The sequence below is a fragment of the Electrona antarctica genome, assembly GCF_951216825.1.
Source record: "Electrona antarctica genome assembly, chromosome: 22".
Classification (NCBI taxonomy): Eukaryota; Metazoa; Chordata; class Actinopteri; order Myctophiformes; family Myctophidae; genus Electrona; species Electrona antarctica.
The window spans coordinates 39,059,418-39,071,917 of NC_136805.1; the positions used below are offsets into that span (position 1 = coordinate 39,059,418).

At 42.6% G+C, this 12,500-nt stretch overlaps 1 long non-coding RNA gene across 1 annotated transcript; it reads left to right on the plus strand.

The window, feature by feature from the left end:
• Positions 1-569: 569 nt before the first annotated feature.
• On the plus strand, positions 570-4,117 carry LOC306914894. Its single transcript, XR_013788755.1, has 3 exons — positions 570-705; positions 2,954-2,995; positions 4,018-4,117. It is a non-coding gene; the product is annotated as an uncharacterized lncRNA (long non-coding RNA).
• The last annotated feature ends 8,383 nt before the right edge of the window (positions 4,118-12,500 follow it).

The following is a 12,500-nucleotide window of genomic DNA, read 5'->3' on the forward strand; positions in this document are numbered from 1 at the left end:
ATCCTACTATGGACAATCAATCATTTGGGAATATTACATTTTTATGTGGTGTCATAAATTATATATGGCACACTGACTATCGAACGAAACTAACGAAAATGAAAACATGGCACTTCATGTGAAAAAGGTTGCAGACCCTGCTGTATTTGTTTTGAGAATTAATTGACACGTGGAATTGCATTTCGAGTTTGTTTGGTTAACATACAACAGCCTAACTCATCATGGGCTTGTTGAGTTGATGAATGCCAATTACCAGAGACTTCTATTATAGGGTTGCATCAATGAGGGGGCAGAAACTGTGCCGGTCATGTGGTTCATGTAACGTGGTCATATGTAGTGACAAACGCTCATAGACTCCAGTGCATTCAGTAAAATTCTGGTTCATTGCTTTATCACTATTCGCCAAAAAGAGAAGTCTATGTAGAAGACCTGGCCGAATGAAGTGAACGGAGGTGACACAACTCTCTAAGGCTCTGCCCATTACTAATCATTGTGGATGGGTCTCACCTGCCACTGGTATATAAAAGGGGCTGGAGGAGAATGTTCAGTACTTCAGTTTGACTTGTGGACTGACAAGAAGACAACTCAAGAGCAGAGCTGCCAGTTCTTGTTTGTCATGTTTTTCATAGCTTTTTTTTTTGGCCTATTATTTGGCCTATTATTAAGTCAATAATTGGAGCCTTAGCCATCGTCCAACGGTTAACAGTGAGTGCTTACATCTGCAATATAATCTCTATTTTTGAAGATTGGTGAAAATGTTTCACATTTGTTTTTACAATGACAAGTTCAAAATATAGGGGCACGGCAGGTTGAAAGTGGTGTGAACATGGCGCCCTCTCCCCCCCCCCCCCCCCCCCCCCCCCCCCCCCCCCCCCCCCCCCCCATCAGATTATATGAGCATTTAATCTGTCTGGGAGCATAATGGAACAAGCTCAGCACTGTACTATAGGGTGTCCGGGAGAAGTGCAGTGAATCCAATTCAAACACTAGTTACAAGATAATGATATATACTGTAGACCTATAACTGTACAAAATAACATTTAATTTGTCAGACTACGTTGGCAACATTAAGTATAATGTTCCAATCAATCGCTTGTTGTCTCAGTGATTAAACGACACAGCTAGTGCATTCCTCAGTGTCTCCCCTATGGTCTGTCTGTGTTTACAAGTCGATCCATGCGCTGGAATTGGACAAGAATGAACCAGATGAGCACTCAGAAGCTGACTGTCCTGCAGCGTGTGCATGTTCTCTCTGTATTTGCAAGGGTTTCCTCTGCATGGTGCTCCGGTTTTGTCCCACACCAAAAACTAGAGGGTGGCACAAACATTTGACCGTTGGGCCTGTTTTTTGTTTTTAAACTAACAAGTTAAACTAATGTACTTTCTTGGAAAGTAAAAAAATAAAAAATCACACCTGTGTGAAGTGAGCGGTGCTACTGTACCGTCGAAACATCCCGACCCCCAGGATCGTGCGGGGGGGGGGGGGGGGGGGGGGGGGGTGGTGCACCCGATTCCGGCGAGCCGCCCCGCATCCGAGACGGTCGAGAAGTGACAGAGTTACCGTGTTGCAGCTTTCCGTGCTCGGACATACAGAGAAATATAAATATCTTATGTCTTCCTCTCTGTAGATTACATGATTTACTTTTATGTGTTATATTTTCTTTTGTATGTTTGTTGTTTGTTTTGTTTATTTCCCTTTTTTGTGCAGTCTGTTGTTTTTTATTTCTTTATTGCACATCTGCCCCCCTTTGCCAAACCTCTTAGACTTTTGTATTGTTCTTAATTTAACTTTTAATCTGTTTTAAATCAATTGACCTCATACAGGAAAGGATTCCAAATAAGCCAGCTGGCTTCTTCCTTTCCTTGCATTGTATTTTTGTTTTTTGATATGTATTGTCTATCTTTTGTACTACATGCTAAATAAATAAACCTAAACCTAAAGAGACAGACAGACAGACATAGCTGCTCAAAAAGGGAGATCTACATGCTCGGTGTGTCTCATGTTTTTTTTCTTTTCTTTTGAAGATAAAGAAAGAGTGACCATTTTTTGAAACTAGTCTACAATGAACAACCAAAAATAACAGGATTAAGAATCCTGAAAAGTAACAGTTTTGGACATTATGAGGTGTGCACCTGACTGAGAGCATAAATTATCCAATGTCACAACACATGCAACGATGCTGCTCCGATGCAGCAGCTCATACTGGTCAAAGGTCAAATGACTCGGGGGGGGGGGGGGGGGGGGGGGCTCATCAACATGTCCGTTGATGCGTTTGTACTTGTTCAATTATCTGAAGTCCAATAAAAAGGCTGTAGACAGAAACTAAATGGGACCTTAATAAATGGCATATTTAATGATTACAAAATGGGACCACGTGATATGAATATGAACAGCACATGGATAAAAGCAGATATACGACCTGTTATATATGGCGAATCTATTGAGATTCGCTCCATATCAGTCTGTTGGTCGGGCGCCCCTTGAAGCGGCAGGCCAGAGGTGTCATGTCTGTCCTGGAGAGCCTCTGATGTGTCCCTACTTTTCCAGACAATATATAGAAATCCCTCGTGTCTCTCTGTGACCTTGATAAGCACAGCTAGTGTGCACACTCTTTTAAGTAATGGTCGATGCTCCAAAGGTACACCAAAGGTCTACTTTGTACCATCACCGTACACGGACAAACGTGTCTGTGAAAACGACTTGCGCTTGTCCGTGACACATTTTATTTTTTTATTTTTACACATCCTTATAATGTTCTTATTTTGATCATGAGACCCAATTACTGAATGTCAAGTCGGGATCGGGAGTCGAACCCGCGGCACACTGCCAGACTGGATTACCAGCCAAGGTGCCTGGACCACTGAGCCATGGCCCAGTCGGTCCAGAAAAATTGTTCATATTGTGTGATTCACAATTTCACATGGTATGTGTTCATTGTTTTCTCTTCCTCAGGCAACAAGACAAAGGAAGGAGCAATGGCAGGAGTAAACACAGGTACGCTAAGGCGTGTGTGTGTGTGTGTGTGTGTGTGTGTGTGTGTGTGTGTGTGTGTGTGTGTGTGTGTGTGTGTGTGTGTGTGTGTGTGTGTGTGTGTGTGTGTGTGTGTGTGTGTGTGTGTGTGTGTGTGTGTGTGTGTGTGTGTGTGTGTGTGTGTGTGTGTGTTTTTGATTGATTGATTGATTGAAACAGTTTGTAGAATGGGTACAGTTCAAATAAAGTACAGGTCAATACAAAATATGCTAGTGTGTGTGCTAGTGCAGGGGTTCTCAACGTTTTTGGCCGGGGACCCCCGGAAATGCTTTGGCAATGTCTCGGGACCCCCGCCCCGCCCCCTCCCGACCCCCAATATAAATTGACTGCTACAATAACCTTAAACCATTTTGGGCGGGAACCCCTTTTGGTGTTTTAAGCATTGTTATAATTTAGCTATTGAAAAATAGCAGATCTACAAGCTCATAGCGCGCCACCGAGTGGCGCGCTACGAGCTTGTAGGTCTGCTATTTTTGAAAAATCGTGAAAAAAAAAATCAAAAAAAAATATATATATATATATTTTTTTTGAAAATAATTTGGGGACCCCCTAAAATAATTTGGCGACCCCCCGAGGGGTCGCGACCCACGGGTTGAGAACCCCTGTGCTAGTGTGTACTGTTTGTTGTATGTACGTTATATGTCAAGATTGAAAAAGGAGTGCTAGTTCTCTTCGAGTTTACCTCCCTCCCGGTCAACAATAAATACATGACGTCTCGGAGGTAGGAGTACGATGTACGATTCTGTCCCTATCTGCACCGAACTCGGACGGCGCTGAGTCGACTGAAGGTGACTTCGCAACGCTCGGCACTGCGACTCGTTCGCCCCATAAGCTCGCTCTGTCTGCGGTGCCTCGCGTGGCGTGGAGTGGAGTGCACATATTTCAATCTGACTGGTTGTCCAAACATGCACATTGTTGTGAATTGATGTTTTTTAAAACAAAGCAGAAAATTAGGTTTACAAAACGACACGCTCCTGTTTTTCCAGTGGCCAACAGGACCACCGACCAAGCCAACATCGTCGGGGAAGGAGGCGTGGCGCCCGACATGACACAGGGCGGCGTGGAGGGGGTTGAGAACCAAGCCAGTCAGGTCAGTACAACACGTGTGTGTGTGTGTGTGATCATTGTGATGTGCTTTTATACATAGGCTACCGTACAGTAGATTTGATCATCTTTTTACAATTAGTATTAACTAATGTGGGAAGGTACAGTATAGTTCCAACCTCTAGCATTCGGAGATTGTGGAATAGTTAGTTGTCTGGCTACTACTGGCTACTACTCTGACTCAGACACATAACCATAAACAAACCCAATATGCCCATATTTATATAGGCATGTGGCGATCCGGTTGTCCAGAGCCATGCACATACAGTTGGAGGCCATCGATATTGTCCTTTTCTTTTTGCTGAGGTTTGCGTGATCTGCGCAAAAGGACAGTTAACCCATTTTGGGCGGGAACCCCTTTTGGTGTTTTAAACATTATGTTATAATTTAGCTATTGAAAAATAGCAGATCTACAAGCTCATAGCGCGCCACCGAGTGGCACGCTACGAGCTTGTAGGTCTGCTATTTTAGAAAAATCGTGAAAATATTTATTTCAGAAAACTGGAGGATTTTTTTAAATTTTGAGGTCAGGCCTAAATGGGTCAAATGATAAGGGACAATATCGGTGGCACCCAACTGTAGATACAGTAATACAGTATGGTCATGTGCAAACTGTGTATGTTGGACCGGCCGACTTCAAACTCTGCTCACGCATCGGCAAGGACTCGAGGATATTTGGGTTGCGATCCAACCAATGTGCCCATATATGGCCATGTCAATAAACAGGGTATATGCATATACGTACAAATGTCAAATGAATGATATCAGGAATATCCATATATGGGCATAAAAGGGACACAGACAGATATATATAGATCTCCATATTAACAAAAAGGACACAGACAGACGGGTACTCTGACAAAGCCGCTGACACAATACTAGTCGGTTACGCGGCGTGACGTAGGTGCCACATATAGAGGCCCAAATGTCTAGCTTTCAAACATTGCAAGAATAGCGGTTGCTCACAACACCTTGCGAGCTTTTCGGTCAGCTATTTTACAGTATGTAGGCCTAACACTCATACTACAAAGTATATAAATTATGGATTAAATGGTTACTTTAGACTTTAAATAATTCATTTATGTAATATTAGAATATCAGATAAACCAAATAAACCTAATATCACCCATTCAAATATCAGTATCGGGTCCAGAAATTCCATGACAGTCGGGGATTAATGCACTATCCACACAGCCACTAGATGGCGTTTTTCTCCCTACAAAACACCAATTCGAGTAGTGTACCATCTGTGCTGTAAAGTAGTATTATAAATACCTCTATATGGGTAGTATCATGTCACGTGTGCTTTAATCCAGCTCCATCATTAACCCATTTAGGCCTGACGTTGACATTTTAAAAATGTCTTCTAAATTCTGACAGTTTTTTTTAAATACCTCATGTTTCTGTATCAGTGGTACTCCATATTCCATGTCAAGGACCCCCAGAATTATCTGTATTTGACCACCGACCCCCATCTGAAAATATGGTGTTCCGGGGACCCCCCCGGAAGCAAAGATTTGAATTAAAAACGTTCACAAAGAATATATATTCAAAGATTTGAGGCACATTTTCACGATTTTTCAAAAATAGCAGACCTACAAGCTCGAAGCGCGGCACTCGGTGCCGCGCTATGAGCTTGTAGATCTGCTATTTTTCAATAGCTAAAGTATAACATAATGCTTAAAACACCAAAAGGGGTTCTCCCGTTCAGAATGGGTTAAAAGCTATATGGGTAAAATGATGATATCTTTGCCCTTATCAAGGTCAAGGTGAACTGTATTGTCCCATAACTATAAGGACATTCTGTCTGGGACCTTCTCTTAACCTGTGCTGCAACAGTGAAAGACAAGCCCTGTACAAAATAAGTCATTCAATATGACAAGGTGGTTCCAAAAGCAAATAAAACAGACACACAAATACAACAGAAAGGGTCCTCCAAAGTGTCTGTCCTGGCCTCCTCCTTTTACTTACAGTATTTTGACATTTATTTTTGTCAATCTATTTATCTGTTATGGATAAATGAACAGTCTTGCATAACCAGTGACTTTGTGAAATGTAGCTTTATTTTATTTTATTTGAACTGGGTTCAAACTATATATAAGGTCTTGCTATTCCCCTAAGGGATTGTAAAACACGGCAATGACATTCAATGGCCTTCTAATAATTTGAATCCTGTTTTTAAAGGGGATGTAGATTATATATATGTTTAGCAATCATTGCTATAGTGTTTGCTCAGTAACAAACACTCAATGTATTTTCTGTTTACTAAAGAGCTGCAGAGACTTATGCCGAACAAACACTATAGAAATAATTACTATAGTATTATCAGAATATAGACCTTTAACCCATTAAGACCTGAGACTATAGATTCTAATGTCTTCTAAATCATGACAGTTTTCTGAAAACGCCTGTTTCTATGTCAAGGAGCCCTAGAAATAGAATTATATGGATTTGGCCGCCGAACCCAATCTGAAAAGGTTGTACCAGGGACCCCCCAGAATCAAATATTGAGTTAAAAAACGTTTGCTGTGAAAGCATATATATTCAAAGATTTGCACATGTTTTCATGATTTAAAAAAAATGTGTAGATCTGCTATTTTTTGTCAACAGCTAAAGTTTAAAATAATGGTTAAAGTCGTTAAAAGCTATAAGGTGACACAGGTGCGTCCTCAGGTCTAAATAGGTTAACTTTGTTACGAAATAAAAAAACACTCCCCTTTTAAAGGCATGATACTGTGTAACTTTGCCCTGTGTTTAGATAAAACAATACATTGTCTTATTTGTTTTGTTGTTTTACCAAATTAAAAAATATCCTATGCATGTTTTTACCAATCGTTTCCCTTTTATACCAGCAGTCATCGGCCACTGGAATATTGTGTTTGTGTGTAGAGGGCAGATAGGGGGAAATGATGGGTAAAAACATGTATATATGGTTTTGTTATGTATAAACACAGGGCAAACTTACACACATTTTGATGTGATACGTTTTAGCTTCTGCTTTGTGTATATTTGATGTGTGTGATGTCATAATTGTGGTGGCCCATCTTGTCTCGTTCTGTGCCGTTGTTGTTGTTGTTGTTGTTGTTTTGCTAATCATTTTGTTGTGTGTTCATTTGTTTGTTTGTTTGTCTCTTCTGTGTTGCTCTGATAGGAGGAGCCTGTATACGAGCCCGTATATGAGGTGCCTATTATATAGAACTTTGTCAGACTGTATACTGTAGGTCATAATTTGGCAGGGCATGGGGGTGGCTGGTGGACCCAGGAGCTAAAGAGGACTTACCTTGCATGTTACTAGCAACTAGAGATGTCCCGATGCTGTATCGGTATCGGGAAAAGTATCGGATCGGCCCTTATTTGTCATATCGGGTCATATCGGTATCGGCGAATATGCCAGTCTAACCACCGATCTGACACAGGGGTAAGGGGTTGACACTATAGCACGTAAATAAAACGTTGGGGCATGTGGAGTTTGCATGTGGAGTCTTCTATAAACACAACACGAGATATATTGCTAGATAGCTATAAACACAACATGAGATCACGACACTGGTATCGGTATTCGGTATCGGTATGGGGCTAACACAGAAATTGAGGTATTGGGATCGGATTGGAAGCGAAAAAAGTGTATCGGGACATCCCTACTGGCAACCTAACCTGGCTATTGTGGTGAATGCACACCAAACTAAGTGAGCGTCACGGTAGGGACAATATGAGATAATCATAAACACAATTCATATTGTTGCTTCTTGTGCTCACTCACAGTAGATCCCAGGAAGCGCCCTGCACTCGGTCTCAGTGTATGAGTTTGTTGCATGGGTTGCCTTGGGTAAATGAGTTGTACCGGTGAACGTACTGGGCGCAATCCATCTTCCATGCACGGTATCGGGTGACATTTACAATACAATGTAAGTCAAAGTACGTCAGGGGTTGATGTAAATAAACAGCAGAGATCCCCACCGACGCTATATATGCCAGTGGTTCTCAAAGTGGGACCCTCAGCAGTCCTTGAGGGGGTCTGTAACTCTGGGAGTTAAGGGGGGTCCTTGAAATGAAAATCTTTGAGAACCACAGTAATATACAGGGGGCGAGTTTATTCCGAACTCTTAATGGAGCTGCAGCGAGTATAAAAGAGAGTTGTCTTCTTTGGTACAGTATATATTATGCGGCAGGCTTTAGTCAACTATATAGCCATAGGAATTAATCTGTCCATTAATCAGATGTTAAATCTGTCAAATTGTGTTTGCTGCAAACAATCACGCAGAGATCAGTTGGTGAGCTTGAGAATTTAATATGTTTAATGTTGATTTCTCAATGGCTACTGCATGGTTACAGACTGACCAAATTAGAGTAATATTAATCGACTATAATATTGGATAAAAGCCTTCACCAAATGTAGTATAGTAGCTTATAGAGAATAACAAAAAAAGAAAAAGAAAAAAGTACTATATGGCTGGCACTTCACACGGACACTCACTCATTGGTGTGGTCTTATATAAACAATTTAGAAACCTTCTCAAGTTCCATGTCTAACCTTGATAACCTTCTCTGTCAGGTGGTGGTATACTATACGTATACTATTCACCCTCCCCTGCATTCCCTGGTATAATGGATGAGCTACAGAATACTATATCCATAGCATGCACCAATATAGCTTATACTGTAGCTTTTATGTCATGCTATATACTAGGGTAGCCTCTGTACCCAGGAAATGTATAAATGAAGATAGTCACAAACACACACACATCAGTACTACTGCAACGTGCAGAGAGTGTTAAGCCCAACACACACCGTCTGTGAACGCCGCGCGTCAAAACAGCCGCCTCCCTAATTTTCAATGAACCTATCCCACACCGGCGGCGTCAGACACGCGCTGGTGCGCGTTCACGCCTCGCCTGGCGCTCCGATACGCCGCTGTTCTATTTTCCAGGCGTTGCCGCACGGCCTCCATCCGGGAATCCGTTGTCGTGGCTGGCCAGCCGCGCGGTAGCGCGCCGCGTCCTGTGGGTGTTGCTTTGCGGCTATGACGCGCGGCAATACTGTGCCGCGTCGCTGTGCACCCGCTTCACAGACGGTGTGTGTTGGGCTTAAGAGGGGCAGGGGCTAAAATCCCGCAAGAGGGCACTTTTGGACAAATAATAGCAGATCTACAAGCTCACAACGCGTCGTGCCGAGACGCGTTGAGAGCTTGTAGATCAGCTATTTTCGGGACGCAACCCAGCACTCTTTAGCTATAGAGATGCGGCGACGCGGCGTATACGACATGGATTTCTAAACAAATGTGTTCAACGCAAAATACTGTGTTCAAGTTCAGGAGACTTCGGGGGGAAAAAAAGCAATTCTCCTGAAGGCTGCCTTCCGGGCATGGCATGGAAAGGAGAGGAGAGGAGGGCATTTGCATTTCTTTCACCATATAGTAAATGCTGCATTCGTGGTCTGGAGAGGGGCAGTGGTTTTACAGACGGGTGAAAGGGCAGGGGCTGAGGCCCCCTTTGATGTCTATGTGTGCACGTCGCTGCGGGAGCATGTCTACATTCCGTCAGCCCTCAACCGTCCTAACCTTAACACCACCAACCCTAAGGGGCGACTCACACGGTCGCAACAGATTGATGTATGCTTGTTGTATGAGATCTATGCTTGTTGTAAGCTCTCAATGCATTTCCAATGGGAGTCACATGGTTTGACACAACATTTGTGTTGTATGAGGGCAGTCGAAACACAGCCGAAAGCCATACAACAGCTTGAAGTCCAAAATGTTGTATCAAACCATGTGACTTCCATTGGAAATGCGGAAATGCGGCCATGACACTTACAACATTCATACAACAAGCATGCATCAATGTTTTAAAGGTGTGAGTCGCCCCTAACACCAAACATAGGGATGACAGGGGGTGACCCCTGGGGGAACTGCAGCTTTAATTAGGATGCAGAGCATTGTCATGAGCATGAAATATATAGCGTACAATTAAGTTGATGCACCCCGCTTCACACAACACTAATCTCTTACTCATCATGAAAATGGCTGCTAGAAATCTATACACTCTTACCAAAAAAACGTTGTGATATTAAAGTGAAACACTGTTTAACTCGTTTCATATGCAGTCCCTATAAAAGGTATTTTTATTATATATTATATAGGGACTCATTGCAACATTTTATTGGACCAAAAGCCACTGCCGTCAGCCTTTGTGCATTTACAATGTACATTGCATTCTGCAATGCACATTGTAAAGCTGATTATTTATGCACATTGTAAAGCACTTTGGATAAAGGTGCAATGCACTGGGAATACACCATTATACAATTTGACCTTTTTTAGAGGCCAAATACTGCATGATGCGAGCTGTATATCACCTTTGTCAGCATTGTATGCAGTAAAACCTTCTTTGTTGAGAGTGTGGCATGGACTGCAGTCCTCCTGCTTAATGGGACACTTCACCCTTTTTGCAAAAAAAATATATGTTAAAGGACCACTTCACCACTTTTCAACCTATCTTCATATAATAGGTCCTCACTAATAATCATGATAAAATGGCACCATTTTTTTCTACTCGGTCTGTGTCTCATACGAGGGCTGTGGGCAGTTCAGAAACCCGTCCACCAGTGACATCATCGTTAGGCAGATTTTTTTTTAAACACGATTTTTTTTTACAAACATTTTTAGATTTTTATTATCGTGAGAACAATGGCTTCCATTTTCGCATTGCAACTTTTCAGGAATAGAAAGCCTGCCGTTTCTATTAGCTTGGATTCCCCATCGATGATGTCACTGGTGGACGGGTCTCTGAACTGCCCACAGCCCTCCTATGAGACACAGACTGAATAGAAAGAAATAGTGCCATTTTATCACGATTATTAGTGAGGACCTATTATATGAAGATAGGTTTAAAAGTGGTGAAGTGGTCCTTTAATGACGTTTAGAAGATGCAGAACACTTTCCTTCATGGGGGGTCTTTATGTGTGTAATATGTGGTTTTAGATATTTTAGATTATCGCAGTGAGCCCAGTGTCTCTGATGTCATTGACGCGTTATTATGTATCCCACCGCAGTTCTAGGAAAGCCCTGCTGTGATTGGCCAGTAGTCGTTGTGATTGACAGTTCTTATTTTTGCGACCAGTCATTCATTAGTCCTACAACTACAACCCATCTCAAACCCTAACCCTAAACCTAACCTCCCACGGGGCAGCACACCTAAACCTAACCTTAACCCATGTCTAACCAATGACTAGTCTAAACTAAGTATGCACCCCCCTAAACCTAACCCGAACGGCCTAACCTCAGTAAAACGATGCCTTCCCGGGAGCCAATCAGACACATGGTGAGGCGGGTCTACCCTAGAACGTTGGTGGGATTCATAATCACGCGTCATCGACACTGGGCTCACTTCCTCCCTGGACTGCAATTCCCATAATGCTTTGGTGCACTGCTCCTCCTTGTGGATAGGGGGAGGGCTGTCTTGCTGGGACAACATGTAACTTGGGCTCACTGCTAAAATCCAAAATATCTAAAACCACATATTACACACATAAAGACCCCCAGGAAAGTGTTCTCAATCTTCTAAACGTCATTAAAATATATATTATTTTGCAAAAAAGGGTGAAGTTTCCCTTGGAATTCCCATTAATGAAGCATAAAAGCTTTAGCACGGTAGAGTAGATTGATGCCCGGGGAAGTTATACTACACGGTCTCCGCTGCACGACATTTTGAAACAAAATGTACTTTTCCTCCATCCCATCCTCGACTAAATTAACTCCTCATGATTCTCATGTCGACCTTTGTGTCTCCTCAGGGGGAATACGGAGGAATGGAGCAGGGAGGTGAAGGAGGAGAGGTAAGGATTCTTTTATAGCCGTTTAGAGTTCCCGTCACGCCCTATTATGGAAAGGGAACATGATGAAACGGTGTGTCAAAGCAATGACAAAGGACACGCGCAACAATGGGAACATAATACAATCTGCACACACACCAGTATGGTGTTCCCATCTGACCCTTCTTCAGTGGCTTTGGCTCCTTGCATGGCCGCGGGAAGATATTTACATTAGGAGGTGCTGAACGTTCAGTAGGGGGTGCGCGCGCCACAAAATGCGCATGCACGCACATCGTGCATGCACATTTTCGTGCATTTTCTCACGGAAAAAAATCTTCTAAATCCTCCAGTTTCCTGAAATAAATATTTTCACGATTTTTCAAAAATAGCAGACCAACAAGCTCGTAGCGCGCCACTCGGTGGCGCGCTATGAGCTTGTAGATCTGCTATTTTTCAATAGCTAAATTATAACTATATGTTTAAAACACCAAAAGGGGTTCCCGCCCCAAAATGGGTTATTTGTCCTTCCCCCCAAATGCCTGCATGTGTGTCAAAGTAC